Below are 12,605 nucleotides of genomic sequence, written 5' to 3'. Positions count from 1 at the left end.
CCTGAAACACAGGGGGCAACAGAAAGGACACATAACATACTCCTGACCAACCAACCGGGAGTTAGTAAGATCCTCTATTACCACACACAAAATAAGAATTATGCAAGGATGTGAAACTGCTGTTATTGGCACCTTCAATAGTCAGAATTACAGTACACTCACTCCTTCCTACCGGAATTCTCCCAACACTACTTTTACACAAATCTGCTTTGGCCCTGGTAAGAAAAATCACAAATGGTCCATTGTTCTTTATAGTCCTCGTATTTGTGAAAACATGTGGAGTAGAAATATTGTCCGGTTTATACTCCTCCCATTCCCATTTAGTCCCTTTAGCTTGAGGGTAACCATCTTCATCAGGATAACACACTTTATTGAGAGGGTAATTAATCCGTCTACTGTCATCCTTGCGATGTTGGCCTTTTCAGAAGCAAACAAAAGCGCAAACCAGGCTTGACAAGAACCATTATGAGAAAAGGGAAGAGGAATAAAAAGTGTTCCTCCCTGCTTCTGGTGAGCAGGTATCATCCCACACACCCAACAGTCGGTAGTTTTCGTGGCATTATGAGTATGATGCAGCATCTGAATAAACGTGTTGTTCAAGTAGGATTGTCGATGCTTTTGCTCATGGTATGGAAGCGTAAAGTAATGATGTTCAGCTGGTACTGGGGTAGTGACAATCAACAGCTGCTTAGCAGTAGTCACTTTCTCAACAAACCAGGTTGTCACTGCTACAGCCACCATAGCAACAACAAATCCTACTGCACAAATGGTCTTTTTGCTACAGATCTTAGCAACAGTTGATCTCCCTGCAGACATGATCACTTTGTTGTTAAATCAATCTTTGGAGCTCAAAAGTCCTGGGCAGCCGTTGGTTTCTTCTCTGAGGGTCAAGACGGGTGTCACTATGTAGGACTGATCCCCCACTTGCCACATCAGCGCTCTGTTTCACCAACCCAGGAAGGCAGCTCAACCAGTCTTTTTCAACAATGCAGAATCTTTTCGTGGCCTCAGTTGGTATTGTGATACTTCAGTGATCGTATGGTCCGGGAAGACTTCCTCAGATTCGTCAGGTGATATGGCTTGGTTGTTCTCTGTCTCCAGAATATCTTGATGGTCAGTCAGCATAGCAGGTTCCACCAAAGCAGGCGACACTCGCTTACAGTGAGTGCTGTGGATCCAGTTCTTCCTGTGCGTCACTCGAACCGCTGTCCTCGTGGGTAGAAGCACTTGTTCCGGTTCTCGCCACCTGGGTTCTAAGCTGTTCGACCTCTCGAAAATTTTGACCATCACATGGTCACCGGGCCGGAGTTCATGGGCCTCACCTGTGAATCTGTTGATGAATAGAAATCAAACTGTCAGTCAACTGTGATAGTCACTCATCAGAACACATGGTACATCATGTATGGGATGTGGCTTAGGAACTCCCCAAATGTTCATCGGTCTCCCAAATACCACTTCATATGGTGTAAGCCCAGATCGTGAATGTGGCACCGATCTAATAGACAATAATGCCAAGGGCAACGCATCAGGCCATTTCAAAGACGTGGAAGCCAGTATTTTCGCTTGTTTCAGCTTCAAAGTAGCATTATACCTTTCCACTAGCCCTGCTGATTGCCAGTGGAAGACTGCATGGAACTTCAGTTTGATCCCTAATCCTTTCAGAACCTACTCGACATCTTGCCCAATAAAATGAGGTCCGTTGTCACTCCACAAAACTTTGCAAACACCATATCTAGGGAAGAATTCCTTTAAAAGCACCTTTGCTGTGGTGAGAGCAGTATTATCTTTTGTAGGGTATGCCTCTATCCATTTACTGAAGGCACATACCACCACTAGAACATACTTCAAATTATTGCAGTGTTCAAGTTGGATGTAATCCATCTGCAAAACTTCAAAAGGTGCGGTTGGTGTAGCAAACCCTCCTGGAGGAGTTTGTGTCCCTTAACCAGGATTATACTGCCAACAGATCAAACAGGACTGTACTATCTTTTTAGCTGTGCCGGCAATTTCAGGATGCTCCCAAACTTGCGTAAGCAATTTTGTTATTGCAGAGGCTCCAACATATGCCAGCCCATGTGCCATACGAACCATAGGCTGTAAATAAGCTATGAGCAATTTTCACTTATCCATCTCTTTATTGCGCCAATAGCCCTCATCATCCAATATTCCCTCTTTAGCCCATTGCTCAAGTTCTTCCACAGAAGCAGATCTCTGTATGTCTAGCACTTCTTGTCTAGCATCATGCCAACGTTCAACTTGTGATTTCACTACATACATAGACGTAGGGCTTCGTTGCATCGCAGTCTCACGAGCTGCGTGATCTGCAAAGGCATTGCCTTGTCCTGTCTTGTCAGTCACTTTCTTGTGTGCGCTACACTTAACGATCGCTATTTTCTTTGGGTATGTCAATGCAGTCAGAAGATTATGCACTAGTTCTCCATGCATTATCTGCATCCCGTGGGATGTAAGAAAGCCTCTTTCCTTCCAAAGCAGGCCAAAATCATGGGGCACTCCAAAAGCATAGCGGCTATCTGTATAGATGTTCACACGCTTGTGTCAAAGCTATTAGCTCAGCTGCTTGAGCTGACTTCTGTGGTATACGAGCTGTCTCCACTACTGTCTGAAGTGTCGTAATTGCATATGCAGCTGAGGTCGTGCCATCTGGTAACTTCAAAATTAGACCCATCAACCCACAGTTCCCCATCTACATCTGAAAGGGGCGTATCTTGCAAATCATCGCAACCCTTTGTCTGTTCCTCAGTAAGGAATATACAATCATGAGGCTCCTTTGACTGAGACTGTGTCACAGGATATGTCAACAAAGTAGCTGGGTTTAAAGTCGCACACCTCTTTAGGGTAATATGAGGGTCCAAGAGTGTCAATTCGTATCCTGTCAGGCGAGCACTAGTCAAGTGCTGCGTTTTAGTCTGGTTTAAAAGGGCATCTACTGCATGGGGTACTAGCACCAACAATTTATGTGACAAAACTATCCCTTCACTCTGACGTATGGACACAGCTGCTGCTGCAACTGAACGACAGCACCCAGGCAATGCATGAGCAACGGGATCAAGAACTGCTAAAATATATGCACAGGGACCCTGCATGGCACTGTGTGTCTGTACTAAAACTGACAATGCACACCCGTCTTTCTTGTGTACATAGAGTGTAAAAGCCTTTGTGTACTCTGGAGTGCCTAACACTGATGCAGAACAAAGAGCTTGACGTAACTGATGAAAAGCATTCTGACATTCAGTTGTCCATTGAAGGGGCACTGGAGTGTCTTTGGTCGAAAGCGCTAACAAGGGTTTAACAATGTGTGAAAAACCTAATATCCATTGCCTACAAAAGGAAGTAAGACCAATGAATGCACGGACATCTTTCTGAGTAGAAGGCACTGGTTTGTCCAAAATTGCTTGAATACGATCTGATGTAAGTGCACGCCCCTCCTTAGACAGAAGGTGACCAAAGTAGGTAACCTTCGGTCTACAATATTGTAATTTCTTCCTTGACACTTTATGATGGTGTAAAGGAAGAAAAGAAAGCAAAGACAAAGTACATTTTTCACACAGTTCAGGCGTATCGGCTGCCAACAAGATGTCATCGACATATTGTATGAGAGCCACTCCTTCAGGTAAAGTAAAAGAATCAAGCTGTCTTTTCGATGCTTGGCTGTAAATAATAGGACTCTCAGTATACCCTTGAGGAACTCTACAAAATCTATACGATCTATTCAAAGTGAAACCAAACAAATATCGGCTATCAGGATGAATATGAATCGAAAAGAAAGCATTCTTCAGGTCGATCACAGTAAATTTTGTCGCTGTCGGAGGAACCAAAGTAAGAAGTGTTATGTCAGAAACCACTGGGTATTGCGGTACTACAATCTTGTTAACTTCTCGCAAATCAATAATGAATCTGTAAATCTTAGTGTCACTATCTTTTTTCAAAATGGGAAGAATAGGACTGTTACAATTATTGTAAGGAACTTCCTCCACAACCCCCACTTCAATTAAATCATGGACAATGCGTATAGGTGCCTCTTCGCCTTCTTGAGAAATTTTGTATTGAGACAAACGTGGCAATGAAGCGCCCTCCTTAACACTAATATGTACTGGTGGAATAACCATTTGCCCTACATCAGTGTCTGAAGTAGCCCACAAAGTACTAGGAAGTGAAGCTAATGCAGTATCCTCTTTAACAAGACAAGATCTCTCAATCACGGGGTAGTTGTCATTCAAAATAACACGTACACCTTCAGGAGAACATTGTATCGTAGCCCTGAAATACTTGAGCATATCAGGAACCACAATATTGTCTGGTGTGTTCGGAGAAAGCAAAAATGGACAAGGAGCAGTACATTTGTCAACAAGGAATGCGAGCGGTTGTGACAGCGGGCTAAGGGAAGGTGTTCCATCGAAACATATTGATGTAATGGTTAAGCCAGACAGGGGAGCCCTTGGAACCAATTGTTTAGGCAAGGTGCTACGAGTAGCTCCTGTATCAACCAGAAACTGATCAGTAGAACCCAAAACATGTGCTGTAACATAGGGACCCTTCTGATCTACCGGAACTTTAATTGATTCCTTACCCCATCCTAGGCAATCCTATGCATAAGCGGAATCTTTTAAATCAGATGGCAAATAGTCAGACATTTGATATCGATTCAGTCTATCAAAAGTGTTAAAACCATTCTGTCCATGCATATTAGTATCAAACCTAGCACGATTATCCGTGCTTCCTCTAGGCCCTGAATATCCTGAACGAGTTCTCATTTGACCCCGTCTACGTGGATACTGCGGAGCACGCAATACCAGACAATCAGCGGCCCAACGTCCAAATTTCCTACAGTACGCACACTGGTCAGAAGACCAAGTCGAACGAGTATAAGAAAGAAAAGACGGACCATAAGTCCCACGTCCACCTCTATCATTACCTCTAGAAGGCAGACCATAAGCCTGAGCTAACATAACCTTTGTTTTTAACTCCTTAGTCTTCTTATCCTCATTACCCTTCGCTTCTAATTCCTGCCGTTCATAATACTGAGCCATAGTCAAAAGAGAAACTGGAGAAGAAGTAGTCCATGAGCTCTCACTGGCCTTTAGGCGACTAGCTATTCTTGGCAACAAGTTGGCAACATATTTATTGACAGACAGATGCCCGTGTCATCTGTCAATGACTGGCCACTAAAATTGTGGAATGCCTCCCCAAAACGTGTAAAGAAATCAGAAACCGATTCATCTTCCTTTTGCTTACAAGATGCTAATACAGCCCAGTCTATCTTTTTAGGGGGAATAATCTTTTTTAACTTAACCAATATAGCTGAGGGAAGATCTAAAATTAACTGACATGGTTTCTTTTCGGGTTTCCTTTCTACGTCCATTAGTTCTAAATCTTTCCATAACGCCCCAAAAGTCGCACAATCATCAACTTTACGAACAGTTCTCCACATATCAGGAGGTAATATCAATCCAAAGAACATGTCGATATCAGGCAGTCATAGTACAAGAGCTAATGGCTCCCTCAACTTCCTCATAAAAAGCGGCTGGATTTTCCACGGATCAGGCAATGCAGTGTTAAGAGCCATAACATCCACTCTATTCCAAGGAGTGTAAACCCAATTATAAATAAAATAACCCTTTGCATCAGTGGAAGTCTAATCATCTTCCGTACCCGTTCCCCTAGGAGGGACATACAAAGGTGCGGCCTCCCGCATAGGTTTCACAGGGATTACTACATTCTTATCTGTTTTGGAAGTAGAAGCCTGTGTCACGCTGGTCTGGGATGTTTGTGCAGCTGTGTCTGCTGCCTTTTTCTCTTCCCGCAAACGGACTGTTTTAACACGTAATTTAACCAAATGTCTGATTGAGTCAGCCACCTGATAAAAGACAAAAAGACCATCACGAATTTGCTTACAATCATTTGCTATATCAACAGGCTCCAAATCGTCAGAATGTTTTCTAAACCGTTCAACAACTTCTGCGGCAAATACCTCTGTAAAATATATTTGCTCCCTTTCCGGCCAATCCTATGTTATCTATTCAGAATCAGGAGCAATACCACGAGCGGCTTTGCGGGCACAAGATCTAAGTTCAGACATTCGTTCAGCGTTCAACATAGAGCAAGTTTCTCGTGCTTTCTCCTGCTCTGTAGAAGTCCTCATCCGAACCATGTGGAGCAGAAGGAAAAGTATACAGAGGCGGAGAACCGTCTAGCAAAAGAGAATCATCTTGTGGTTTATTAAGGATAGGATAGAGGGGTTGCTGAACAGCGTATTGGCCAGTTACCTGTAAATGACGCTCCCTATCTTCTCTCTCTTTTATTTATTTCATTTCTTTATTTTTCATTTCTAATGGTTTCACATAAACTTTTTTCCGTTGTTCCTTTTCAATCAAGGCTTGCTCTCGCTTCATTCGTTCACACACTTCTTTCTCCCACATTCGTACTCAGTCAAACATATCTTGCCTAGTCTTTCGCTTAAACATACATTGTTCCACATACTGAATCTTTCATAAATCAAATGACCCATGCATAGGCCAACGCCACTCAGGATCCTTACTAGTATATGTATTCCATAATGTGCTGTACATCATAGAAGAAATACGATATTTAATATACATATCCCTATTAGGCGTCCCCTCCGGGGGGCCGGTTGTGCCTCATCAAGTCTACAACTGGTACCACCATAGAAGCAACGCATTCTACGAAGTGTGCAAAAAACAGGCATGCCAAAAAAAGTGCAGTATATGCAGTATTATAACCAAAGTAGCACTTAAGGTACGCTTGTACGTTGTGCCGTTCAAATCTTATTCAAAGTAGAGAAAAATCTCCGCATTACCTGCCTATATATATTGCAATTTATATATTCCCAAAATCCCAAATTGGCCAATACAAATTCCAAAACCAACAGTACGCCGTATTAAACGATCTTACCAATCCCTGGTATTAAACCAACAGCAAGCTCCGCATCAAAACGACTCTTACCAATCCCTGGTGTCGAGATTTCAACAGCCAAGTTCTCAAATCGACCAAATGGTCACTGCACGGCGAATCAACAGAAGAGATCTCAGTCGAAGACCGGCACCACCTGGAGGGTCAGATCAGAATGACGCGGGTCTCCTCGGGCATCGATGGTCCAAAGCGAGATTCCAATCCTTTGTTTCGACCACTCCTTCGGGCATCCGAGTCACCGATGAGCCCGACGTTGGGCGCCAATTTGTCGTGGTGAGCCTCAGCAAGGCCTACCAATGCTAGGGGGTCGCCCTTCTCTCCACAAGTCCTCAGACTAATAGATTATAGATTTTGGCATGGAAACTGGAATATAAAACTGAATATTTATTAACCTCATGAGGTGGAACTACATTCACACAACACCCATCGGTAATGTATGAGGTAGCACACTGAACAGAAGGAACATGGGCCTTTTATACCCACACAGGGGGTTCAAAAGAAGGCGGTACAAGTACAAAAAGACAGTTTTATGTACATATAAGGTCATACAGAAAATGCACAGTCAACAAGAGGGAGGAGCTAACAGTTGCTAATTCTAGTAAACACATCCTGACAGTTACAGACTAGCGGCAGCTGCATGGACAGCTGCAAGCTCAATGAGCATGTGCAAAGTAGAAGAGACTAAATATAACTGGTTCATAGGCAGATTACAAGAGCAAACAACACTAAGGGAGGACAAAGCACATGGTGAGCAGGTGTCAGCACATGGCAGACAAGATGGCTACCGAAATACAAGATGGCTTCAGCTAGATGCTAACCCCGATCGCTGCCAAATTACAACACCCCATCTCCCTGTATTTCCTCCAAGGCCCCCAGATCTTCCTCCATTTTTTTACTACATCCTCCACTTTTGTAGATGGTTTCCTCTGCTCTTTGACACCAATTGCTCAAAGTCTATTTTTTTTTTTCAGAACAAAATTTTATTGAAGTACCGACATAACACAAAGGGGGGACACCGTCCCACATTACATCGCAGGACTAATGAGCTGAGGCATGAAAAGGATATGCAGTCAGTACAAGCAGTATTGAATTAAGTACCCGCCCCCCCAAACCCCCAACACCCTACCACCCCCCCCCCCTCGATCCCACCCCGTTCCCTATACAGTGTCTGCTAACCCAAAGGCTCAAAGTCTATTTTTAAAAACACAAAAGCAGCTCTACTGAAATTAGATAGAAAACTAACTATCTGCATAAAAGGCACTAAATTTGGACCACTGTGGGATAACCATAATCTATATCTATATCTATATCTATACTAATATAATAAAGAGAGCCCAAACCTTTGAGGCGGGTAATCTCAGGAACCACAGCACCAATCACAACACCCAATACAGTGTTGGAAAGGGCAGTTGCAGCAGAAGGACATAGGCTATGCAGACGCCCACCATATACATTTAAAAGGTAAAAGAACCGTGCCAGAAAAGTAGTCCCTTGTGGACGTGTCTGGGTTGTGCTGTGGGCGTGTGCTGGGGGCGTGACAAACGCTGGGGGCGTGTGGTAAGTTCCGCCCTTCATGCCATATCTCATATCGCGTGCTGGGGTTGTGTGCGGGGCGCGGGATTCCGGGGAAAAAAAAGCGAGCGTTGTGCCCAATATTTCATTGTTTTTTCTGCCCAGGTTCTGTACATTCCAGCTCCGGGTGTTCACCCTGCTCCCTTTAAATACCCCTGCACCCCATAATCATAACCCACCCATACTCCTTAAAATACCCAAACACCCTTAAACACTAACCCATCTTAACCCTATAAATATACCCTGTACCCCAAAACCCAAACCTATCCCTAAACCCTAAAAATACCCCTGTACCCCAAAACCCAAACCTAGCCCTGAACCCTGTAAATACCCCTGTATCCCAAAACCCAAACCTAGCCCTGAACCCTAAAAATACCCCTGTACCCCAAAACCCAAACCTACCCCATAACCCTAAAATACCCATGTTCCCCAAAACCCAAACCTAGCCCTGAACATTTCAAATACCCCTGTATCCCAAAACCCAAACCTACCCCTGAACCCTAAAAATACCCCTGTACCCCAAAACCCAATCCTAGCCTTGAACCATAAAAATAACCCTGTACCCCAAAACCCAAACCTACCCCTGAACCCTCAAATACCCCTGTACCCCAAAACCCAAACCTAGCCCTGAACCCTAAAAATACCCCTGTACCCCAAAACCCAAACCTACCCCATAACCCTTAAAATACCCCTGTACCCCAAAACCACCCCTGAACCCTAAAAATACTCCTAAACCCCAAAACCCAAACCTAGCCCTGAACCCTAAAAATACCCCTGTACCCCAAAACCCATACCTAGCCCTAAACCCTAAAATACCCCTGCACCCCTGTACCCCAAAACCCCAAACTATATCTGAACCCTTAAAATACCCAAACACCCCAAAAGATATACCCCAGTACCCCAAAACATATACCCCTATACCCATACTTACCTTATCCTAACATTAAAAAAAAAACATGTTTTTACCATTCATGCATTTACAACGAATTTCGTTGTAAATGTATGCGTGGTAAAGCATATAAAATGTAATGCCATGCGTTATAATGGCATTGCGGAGTCATGGTACTTTCGTAATGAAAGTATGCGGAGTGATGGTATGCGGAAAGAAAGTTGCGGAATAATGGGTGTTTACCCTCCCCCGGTAAGTACATTGGTGGCACGGCGGCTCACATCTCCAGCAACATACTCATATTTTTTCACCACCGATTTGAAAAATGCACAGGTCTCTCTCATTGATGGCCAGCACGACATACACTTTTAGACACACCTCCCGCCACAAGTTCTAGAATTGCGAACTTTAGAGCTGGGGAGCTACGTTTGAATCTCGGCATCAGCTCAACATCCTGTGATTCCAGGCAAATCGCTTTGTCTCCCCGTGCCTACCACAAATGAATGTGTTCTTCTGTAATGTAAATTGTGCTCATGCCATGTTGTCGAGTTCGCGCTATATAATATTGCAAGGAAAAATAAAATAAAGAAAAACGAGTTCACACACTACTGAACGCGCACTCTCAAGTGCATCAGCAGTGCACTGTGAATCGGAGCGTTTCACAGGCCTGTCACAGATAAGAAATGCTATCAAAACGAAATCCTACAAAACAATATACTACTGGCCGGCAGTAATTCATACCCGGACAACGTCGGGACGGTCTGCTAGTATTTTATATAAAGGGAAGACTTTACACAACGAGGCCTGGATAGATAGAGGTATCTGTTTTCTGCACTAACTGCACGACTCAGCATACCCGTTCACTTTTGAAGCTCTCCAGTCTATAGACAACGTGGAGTTTTACAATTTTTTTAAAGGTTAAGGCAGCACTTATGAAGGCTAAACTAAGGTCCTCATCTCCGTCATTACCAGTATATGTAGAGAAGATAAACAGGCTGGATTACCAAGTCTCTTGGATTTAAAAACAAATTCATCCAAAACAATCTACCCTCAATAAGAACCTTATAGAAATTTTGGGATTCACACTTCTTCCCAGATCTCATGGTGTCTAAAAGGAACATGGCAAGATTTTTGGGAGCAGAATCGCCACCACAGCTCAAGGATTGGAGTCGTGATATGGACTGGTGATGGTGGCAGAGAAGGTGATCTATGAGGGTCGCTGTTGCCCCCGTAAGCGGGAAAAGATTTGGGGTCACTGGAATGAACTTCTGCTCTGCTTCAGGAATGACCATGGGTGGGAATGTAGTCACAAATGTGTGTAGGGATGTAGATTTATGATAACGTCAAGTTCCAACATGTGTGAAGCGGGGGATCCTGTCTCTATTTTGTATATCTACAAAGCCTGATGATACCCATTGGACTGTTATTTCCCTGTCGTCACATATTCAATAAAAAGATATGATTAAATAAAGAGTCTACACTCTGTAAGTCTTTACCATGAAAGTATCCACGCATCGTATTACAGGGGTCTACACTCCGTACGACTATACCATGTCATGATCCAGGTGTCGTATTACAAGAGGCTGCACTCTGTAATGCTATACCATGTCAGGAGCCAGGTGTCTTATTTCAGAAGTCTACACTCTGTAAGCCTGAACCATGTCAGGAGCTAGGCATCGTATAAAAGACCCTACACTTTGCTGTACCATGTCAGAAACCAGGATCCTATTACAAGGGTCTACACTGTGTACCCCTATACAATATCAGGAGCCAGGCTTCGTATTACAAGAGTCTACACTCTGCAAGGCTGTAACATTTTAGGGGCCAGTCAGGCAGTGTATTACAGGAGTGTACAATCTGTAAGGCTACACCATCTCAGTCTATACTCTGTAAGCCTATAATATGTCAGGATCCAGGTGTCGTATTACAAGAATCTACACTCTGTAAGGCTACAACATGTCAGAAGCCAGGCATCGTATTATAGGTGTATGTACTCTGTAAGGCAACACCATCTGAGGAGCTGGGCGTTGTATTACAGGAGTCTGCATTCTGTAAGGTTAGCCCATGTCAGGAGCCAGGCGCCGTATTATAGAAGTCTACACTCTGTAAGGTTACACCATGTCAGGAGCCAAGCGTTGTATTATAGGAGTCTGCACTCTGTAAGGTTAGCCCATGTCAGGAGCCAGGCGCCGTATTATAGGTAAGCAGCTAGGCTTGCGATCCAAGTAGATTTACCTCTGCAAGTGTCTTGATTAACTTTAATGAAGTTATAACTAACTGGGAACACTAATTTGTTTACAGGTTTAATTTTAATGAAGTTTTTGACAATCTTGGGCCATTAATTTGTTTATATAATTTCACCTGAGGAGACTTTTTACTCACCTGTATCTGGACAACTTGGCTTTACGGTCCCCCATGGGCTTCCCCGTTTGAGCCGGGAAAGTCAACTGCTGACACTTTCACATTCTCTTCTCGGCGCCATTAGGGAGGTTAGCAGTCTAGTGCACCACACCTCTGGAAGTAAACCCCAATGATGGGCTTGGTGTGCGGCAGTCAAAGCAAGCACTGAGGCTAGCGATCCAAGTAGGTTTACCTCCTCACCTGTCCTTATTCATTTTAATGAAGTTCTAACTACCTGGGGGCTCTAATTTGTTTACAGTTTTAATTTTAATGAAGTCTAAAAAAATCGGGGGCACTAATTTGTTTATAATATTTTACCAGAGGTTTTTACTTACCTATATCTGGATCACCTGGCTTTCCGGTCTGCTGCAGGCTTCACCGTTTGAGCGGAGAAAGTCATCTGCGGACACTTTTCACGTTCTCTGCTCGCCGCCATTAGGAAGGTTAACAGTCTAGTGCACCATAATTCTGGGAATAAAACCCGATGACGGGTCAGTCACGAAGTGGACGTGTGCAGAGGGCACACATCTGTAGCGCCAAAGGCAAGCCCGTCTGTGCCCGTCCACGCCACACGGTCACCAGGAACCCTGCTCCTCTCCACTCAAGGTCATCCCCCCACCATAACGTATTCCTCTGATACACTTGTTAGAATAGAGGACAATGGCAGATCCCGCTCACTTTTGAATTAAGACTATTTTAATTGTTTTCCACCAACATTAGAAGGACCCCTGAGTTGTCTGAAATTTAAATTTGGCTGCTCCCCCTATGCTCCCAGCTACATGAGGGCAAAAACGAT

Source organism: Lissotriton helveticus, chromosome 5_1 (genome assembly GCF_964261635.1).
Source record: "Lissotriton helveticus chromosome 5_1, aLisHel1.1, whole genome shotgun sequence".
Lineage (NCBI taxonomy): Eukaryota > Metazoa > Chordata > Amphibia > Caudata > Salamandridae > Lissotriton > Lissotriton helveticus.
Note: the sequence above shows the minus strand (reverse complement) of the source record.